Source organism: Portunus trituberculatus, chromosome 19, assembly GCF_017591435.1.
Source record: "Portunus trituberculatus isolate SZX2019 chromosome 19, ASM1759143v1, whole genome shotgun sequence".
Taxonomy (NCBI): Eukaryota; Metazoa; Arthropoda; class Malacostraca; order Decapoda; family Portunidae; genus Portunus; species Portunus trituberculatus.
The window spans coordinates 10,260,231-10,268,264 of NC_059273.1; the positions used below are offsets into that span (position 1 = coordinate 10,260,231).

Here is an 8,034-nt window from a genome sequence, read left to right on the forward strand (position 1 = left end):
GGAAACGCATCATGGTACTTAAGGGATTAATAGCCATCGTAAAGGAGAGAACAAAGGAGACGCAAAAACCACAGCTGAGGGAAGAATACACATCGCTGAGGTGAAAACTAGCTGGGTATAACACGGCATGGTGAGGCAGAGACGCTTGAGTGTCCGGCCAGGGTTCATGAAGCCTTGGAATAGCTAAGTAGTTGTGTTACCATTATCTAAGACGCCAGGTAAGGAGAGGTAGCATAAGAAGGTAGATGGAAATGATTTTATAAGGATACAGTCATACAATTTTTAAAGTACTGTTTGATTTATTGTCTTAGGGAAGATCGACCAAGGAGAAAAGATGAATTTCAAAAGTTTGTTCATTATTCTATTCCAAAAAAGAAAAAAAAAAGAAGTGGAAAATCATAGAAAAAGAGAACAGAAAACACAGCAACAGGCATGAATAAGAGAACAGCGCACACACACACACACACACACACACACACACACACACACACACACACACACACACACAGAGAGAGAGAGAGAGAGAGAGAGAGAGAGAGAGAGAGAGAGAGAGAGAGAGAGAGAGAGAGAGATGGCGTTTCCGTGGCCACACCAAAGATCGATGAGGAAGGAATACCCACTCAGACTCCTTCCTTCCTTCAGTCTTTCCCTCCTTCCTTCCTTCCCTCCTTCCCTCCTTCCTTCCATTCCCTCCATATGCTTCCTTCTTTCCTTCTCAATTTTCTACATCTATATTCCTTGTATTATGGCTACTATCCTATGCTTCCCTCATTTCCGTCCTTTCTTTACATGTCTATTTCGTTTTACTGATTCTTTTTTGACGTTATTCCTTCAATCGTTTTGCATCTTTCTCTTCTTGCCTTTTCTGATCTATTCTTTCCATTATTTCAATTCCTCCTTCTTTCCAGACGCTCATGACATTAACATCTTTTATCATTCACTACCATCTTCTCATCCCTTACAGAATCTCAGCTTTTCGAAACGTGTAAAAGAAAAAAATATATATACACTGACGTTTTTTTCTTTTCTTTTTATGGACTCGGTTTTGACACCCACCAACTTCCCACCAGCGCCTCGCCAACGCCTCCCTCCCTTCATTACATTTTCCACAGAACCCAGAATTGTTTTGGACGCCTCGGTCTTTCCTCTCTATTTTTTGTGGGGTGGTGGCGACGGGACAGTAAATATTTGCCGGGGACCAAGCGTGTCGAACCCCCTGAAGTGCTCACCAACAAGCTAAAAGGGTGGTGGCCGTCGCTGCCGCTCTTAAGTGAGGTCCTAACGTCACACTCAGAAGCTGCTATACACTCGTGCCATGAATCACTGCGTGGGGTGTGTTTGGGCAGAGTCACTAAGATATGATGAAGTGCTGGTCGGTGGGTAAACCCTGCTAGTAAGTTTTAGTAGAGTTTCACGTATGCATAAAGAATTACGAAGGATTTCCAATGGTAACATATATTTTGGTCCTTCAGGCTGCTTTGTTTCACTTCGCCACACACAAAAAGTTGTATTTGAGAAAATCAGTGACTGTATAAAAAGAGAAGATAGAATTACTGCAGTTTTTTTGTATTTATTTTTAATTTTTTATGACTGCTGAATGCTTGTTTGTATGATAATGTGCCTTGCTTTTAGTGTGCCCTTAATTGAAGCCACAGTTTGATGGTGGTGATAGTATTGCAGGTGGCGGTGGTGGTGGTGGTGGTGGTGGTGTTGGTGGTAGTGGTAGTGGTGGTGGTGTTGGTGGTGGTGGTAGTGGTGGTGGTGGTGGTCGCTTTTGACGATTTGGATCTGTTTTGCCATGAGCCGCTTGTCGCCTGGTGAAAACACGTTGATATGAACAGCAGAAGCGTTAATGAAAGCAGTGCAGGAAAAGCCAGACATCAGAGTGAGAGCGGAACACTTCACAGAGGGAAAGCCGTGACCTGTCAGCGCGGCAGAGACCTGTCAGCCGTCACTGGACAAAGGTGTGTGATGCGGGTTAAAGTGGACCACCTGGAACACCACCACCTGTCGCCCATGGTTCGGTCCGTGACTCGCCACCACACTGACCTGACACACTGCGGACACGCCTTAAAACACGCCGGGCCTTGTCGCTCCTCGGGCTGCAGGCAGACACTGCCGTGTTCGCCAATTAATTGATACGTTTTCAGAAATAATATTTTCTTATTGCATCAGTAGCCTTTGTCTGGTATGGAAAATTTCCTCACCGTATTGCTGATATTGTACACTATTTAATGTCTTGCTCGTCTATTTTTGCACAATGACGTTTGTCTGGTGTGAAAAAACTACACATCGTATTAATATTGTACATTATTCAATGCCTTGCAACAAAAAGACCGGTGCTGTTGTCCAGACAACGGTGAGCTCTTACTTCCGTATCGCTGCATAGTGTTTGACGTGTGATCAACGCTGGGTGGACGCAAATGTACAAGTTTTACGTATTAGTAATGTTTGCAAGCAGATCCGGACAGTACTTCATTTCCGTTGATCCAAAGATCGCCCGAAGCATTGATGAAGCCGACAATTATATATATATATATATATATATATATATATATATATATATATATATATATATATATATATATATATATATATATATATATATATATATATATATATATATATATATATATATATATATATATATATATATATATATATATATATATATATACATATATTCCAAACAATATAATTGTTGAACACCTACAGCCAAGAGAATGATTTTTGAAACAATGGTGTTGGAACATGACATAAAAATTCCCTTCAAACATCGTGTAAATAGTCCGTCGTCTGTCAGGACACCACCGCGCCTTCCAGCATTATTCCACGTTACATTGTCCGGCTCCTGGACCGCAGCTGGTGAGGCGCGTAAGTGCCTGTATACTCTGCCGAAAATTAACCTGATGAATCCTTGCGTCCCTGACCTTTTTGATGCATATTAAACGACTCTTAAGTGGATGGGAACCTCGGGTGCTACTCGTTCTGATGCATGCCATTAGTTCTGCATACCATTAGTTCATGGGCGACTGAGCAGGCGATGGAACGTCATTTCAGCTGCTTTTTTGTCAGTATAGAAGAGCGTGGCCTGTGTGTCTGTGCTGTGAGGTTGAGAGTGTAGCACTGTCTGGGCTAATACACACGCTGATGATTATCGGGCAGTGACAACACGCTGTCACTCCCTCACTCCCTCACTTTCTCACTCCTTGCCTTGCTTCTGTCTGCTAATGTCTGTCCCTGGCTTTCTATTTGTCCCTCTTTTTGTACGTTTTCTATGTGTGTCTGTACATATTTATTTTGTAATATGTATTTACATATGTTTGTGTTTGTATGGGTGGAAGAGGCTTGTTCATATGTAAAAGTCTCTCTCTCTCTCTCTCTCTCTCTCTCTCTCTCTCTCTCTCTCTCTCTCTCTCTCTCTCTCTCTCTCTCTCTCTCTCTCTCTCTCTCTCTCTCTCTCTCTCTCTCTCTCTCTCTCTCTCTCTCTCTCTCTCTCTCTCTCTCTCTCTCTCTCTCTCTCTCTCTCTCTCTCTCTCTCTCTCTCTCTCTCTCTCTCTCTCTCTCTCTCTCTCTCTCTCTCTCTCTCTCTCTCTCTCTCTCTCTCTCTCTCTCTCTCTCTCTCTCTCTCTCTCTCTCTCTCTCTCTCTCTCTCTCTCTCTCTCTCTCTCTCTCTCTCTCTCTCTCTCTCTCTCTCTCTCTCTCTCTCTCTCTCTCTCTCTCTCTCTCTCTCTCTCTCTCTCTCTCTCTCTCTCTCTCTCACACACACACACACACACACACACACACACACACACACACACACACACACACACACACACACACACACACACACACACACACACACACACACACACACACACAGAGAGAGAGAGACAACTCAGTATGTTTCACTAAACTTTCGACGCAATCCTCTTGCGAAGTAATCAGTGTGGAGTGGTGAGATGTTTAGACAAATGTAGTCGCTCCAGTAATGTATGTGTGTGTGTGTGTGTGTGTGTGTGTGTGTGTGTGTGTGTGTGTGTGTGTGTGTGTGTGTGTGTGTGTGTGTGTGTGTGTGTGTGTGTGTGTGTGTGTGTGTGTGTGTGTGTGTGTGTGTGTGTGTGTGTGTGTGTGTGTGTGTGTGTGTGTGTTGCATCGAGCGGCACAGATCTACTCACCTCTGACCTTTCCTCGCCTAACATTGAGGTTACTGAGCGCTTTGGTTGAAACAACGAGGAAACGTCAGGATGTGGCCGCAGTTTCGGTGCCAATAGAAGGAAAAATGAAGGCTGGCCGGAATCCGGGGCTTGTGTTAAGAGTGGAGGAAGTGAAACCCGAATAGTTGTGTCCGTAGAGTTGTATGTGGTGGGATGACTGGAGGGATTTGCGTCAGGGCACGATGGGATGCGGCGCCAAGGAGCTACACTGACGAAGCTATGTTGGCTGGGAGAATTTAATCATTATTAAAATAGGCGTTTATATGTTTTGAACTCTACGCTGTACGTTTTAGTGAGGGCGACAATAGACGGTGGTAGGTAAAAATTTAAGTTCCCAAATGTTTACCTGAGATATGACCCCAGTTTTGTTTCCACGTGGCATAGAGGGAATCAAGACTCAGGGTGCGTGTTATCTAATTATTCTGGATCATATTGCTTCATAATGTATAATTCCTGTATTAATTAAGTGACTAGACTATAATCTTGCTTAATAAACAGATACATTACGAGGCAATATGGCACTGTAATCATTAAGCAGCACACCTGTTGTTATTCAGAAGCGTTTCTCTCTCTCTCTCTCTCTCTCTCTCTCTCTCTCTCTCTCTCTCTCTCTCTCTCTCTCTCTCTCTCTCTCTCTCTCTCTCTCTCTCTCTCTCTCTCTCTCTCTCTCTCTCTCTCTCTCTCTCTCTCTCTCTCTCTCTCTCTCTCTCTCTCTCTCTCTCTCTCTCTCTCTCTCTCTCTCTCTCTCTCTCTCTCTCTCTCTCTCTCTCTCTCTCTCTCTCTCTCTCTCTCTCTCTCTCTCTCTCTCTCTCTCTCTCTCTCTCTCTCTCTCTCTCTCTCTCTCTCTCTCTCTCTCTCTCTCTCTCTCTCTCTCTCTCTCTCTCTCTCTCTCTCTCTCTCTCTCTCTCTCTCTCTCTCTCTCTCTCTCTCTCTCTCTCTCTCTCTCTCTCTCTCTCTCTCTCTCTCTCTCTCTCTCTCTCTCTGTCTACCATCACACTGAAATCAAGAATCTGTGTGTGTGTGTGTGTGTGTGTGTGTGTGTGTGTGTGTGTGTGTGTGTGTGTGTGTGTGTGTGTGTGTGTGTGTGTGTGTGTGTGTGTGTGTGTGTGTGTGTGTGTGTGTGTGTGTGTGTGTGTGTGTGTGTGTGTGTGTGTGTGTGTGTGTGTGTGTGTGTGTGATATCTAATTATTCTGGATTACACTGCTTCATAATGTATAATTTCTACAAAAGTTACATAAATCGGCTTATAATCTTGCCTAATAAACTGGATACATTACGAGGCAATATAATAAATGCATGTTCTTGAATATTTAAACATACACTTATCTATATTCACTGTTAGACTCTTTCTTTTTCCCTACACCTCGTCACATAATATAGTGACCCATCCTTCGCTGTTCCTTTTTTTTTATACCATGTGGGCTTTTCACGGGAATTTATGGGCTAAAGGGGATACTTTTTGTGGTATCTCCTATCTCAAACCCTACCCGCTAGGAAACCGTTGCCCCGAGTGAGCAAACGCAACCTACACTCAGGCCGTGGACAGGATTCGAACCAGTGCGCTTGGAGACCTCTCAGATCCCAAAGCACGCATGGTTCCATTGTACCACGGCGGCCCCATATACAACACTTATACACCTGAACACTGAGAAACTGAGAAACAGCCAGCGTTACAAGAGCGCTCCTGAAGTGACGTGAAGTGAGACAGATACCTGGTGTTCTCTGGAAGTGATTGCTTATATCTCTTTCTTCCACAGATAAGATGCGGCAGTTTTATCGCCCTCGCCACGTAAATGAAGACAGGTGAGTACTCCGCACGTTCTCTTCTGTTCCAAGTGAAGGCCCGCCACAGGTTTAGGCTTATGTGGGGTTGTACCAAGTGTGGGGCGAGTGAGCAGTCTGTGGTGTGGTATGGTGGTGGTGGTGGTTGCGGTGGTCCTAATGAAGACAGGTTAGGTTTGGTATGGAGGGAGAACAGACGCTGATAGGGATTTTCTTCACGTGTGTGTGTGCTGGGAATAGAATGTCAGAGAGAGAGAGAGAGAGAAGAAGAGAGAAGAAGAAGAGAAGAAAGAAGAAGAAAAAGAATGACTTACTTATATGATCTAGTATGGTCCACTGAAACGATGACTGAAAACAGCAAAAATAAAATGCAACAAATAAGTTATGTTTATGATTCTCTCTCTCTCTCTCTCTCTCTCTCTCTCTCTCTCTCTCTCTCTCTCTCTCTCTCTCTCTCTCTCTCTCTCTCTCTCTCTCTCTCTCTCTCTCTCTCTCTCTCTCTCTCTCTCTCTCTCTCTCTCTCTCTCTCTCTCTCTCTCTCTCTCTCTCTCTCTCTCTCTCTCTCTCTCTCTCTCTCTCTCTCTCTCTCTCTCTCTCTCTCTCTCTCTCTCTCTCTCTCTCTCTCTCTCTCTCTCTCTCTCTCTCTCTCTCTCTCTCTCTCTCTCTCTCTTTTTTTTTTTTTTTATTTAAACTAGGTTACATGTGTTGTACATACCAGAGGTCTGAGACTATGGTATAGTTCAGGCCTATCTTGGCAACAAAAGAAAATACACAATATTTACAGAAGTGAGACAAGTTGATAATTTGATAATAGTATATAATTACACACTTTCACTGCACTTATTGGTGTCACACTAGCACTTTAGCCACTCGTTCACGCCTCTTTTGTACGCCTGGAGGCATGTAGAGTGGTGTATGTTGTGTCTTGCACCAGCCGGTTCCACATGCGGCTGTAACGAGGGAGGAAGGAACGGAGGTGACTCTCGGTCCTCGCAAAGGGCACAGTCACAGTGAGGTGGTGGTCTATTAGGCCGGCGGTTCGAGTGTCATGTGTGGGGATGGATGGGGTGGCAGGCGTAGTGGTGCCAGGTGTGGAGTCTGTTGCCTGAGGGCCTTGTACATGACGCACAGGCCCGCCACGTCTCGCCGCTGCTGTAGAGGTTGAAAGTTGGGCTGCTGATCCTGGTTCCTCATTTGCACCATCCTCTGCGCTCTTGCCTGGATCCTGTCAAGCCCGGCAAGATAGGAGGGTGGGCAGGAGGACCAGGTGAGGGGCGTACTCCATGACGGGCCTGACCTGGGCCCTGTAGAGGGACGCTATCCCCGGACCGTCGAGCAACTTCCCAACGCGTCGGACACAGCTCAGCCTCCACGCCGCATCCCTGGCAACCCTCCTCACGTGGGTGGTGAAAGTTAGGCCTGCGTCTACTTCCACCCCCAGGATGGAGATAGACTGCTGGAAAGGCAGCCTTTTGCCTTCAAGAAAGAAGGCTGGGGGATGGGCGTCTTCTCGCCGCCTGGAGATGTGCAGGACTTGAGTTTTCTCAGGGGCGAGGTTGTTGCCAGCGGCAGCTCAGGATGCAATAACTTGCAGGACAGCGTTGATTCTGTCCACCGTGTTCTGCCGGTGGTTCCTGTCGCTGATGAAGGTGAGGGTGCAGTCGTCTGCATAAGCTTTGGCCTCGGGGACTAGTTGCAGTATGTCATTGAAATATACACACCACAACAGAGGCCGAGGACACTGCCCTGAGGACGCTGGCTTTGATATGGTGTTGGGAGGACGAGTGGCCATCAACAACAGTGTGCAGGGTTCTGCCATGAAGGTAGTCCTCCAGGAGGTGCAGCAGTCCTCCACACACTCCAAGGCTCCTCAGTTTGGCTGCCATTCCTTGAACCACACTCTGTCAAAAGCACCGGCGATATCCAGGGCAACGACGAACACCTCTTTCCCACTGTCTATCGCGGTGCTCCACTCCGTAGAGTTTAGGAGAAGCAGGTCGGGCCGACTTACCCTGCCTGAACCCAAACTGCTTTGAGTTAAGGAGGTGGTGGG

General features: G+C 45.9%; 1 protein-coding gene across 13 annotated transcripts in view; it reads left to right on the forward strand.

The window, feature by feature from the left end:
- Positions 1-8,034, forward strand: part of LOC123506347 — a 313,494-nt gene that overhangs the window by 113,400 nt on the left and 192,060 nt on the right. For all 13 annotated transcript variants that reach the window (XM_045258357.1, XM_045258359.1, XM_045258358.1 and 10 more), the window contains one exon: positions 5,957-6,002. The gene's annotated coding sequence lies outside the window, so the exon portion shown is untranslated. The remainder of the gene's footprint in view (positions 1-5,956; positions 6,003-8,034) is intronic.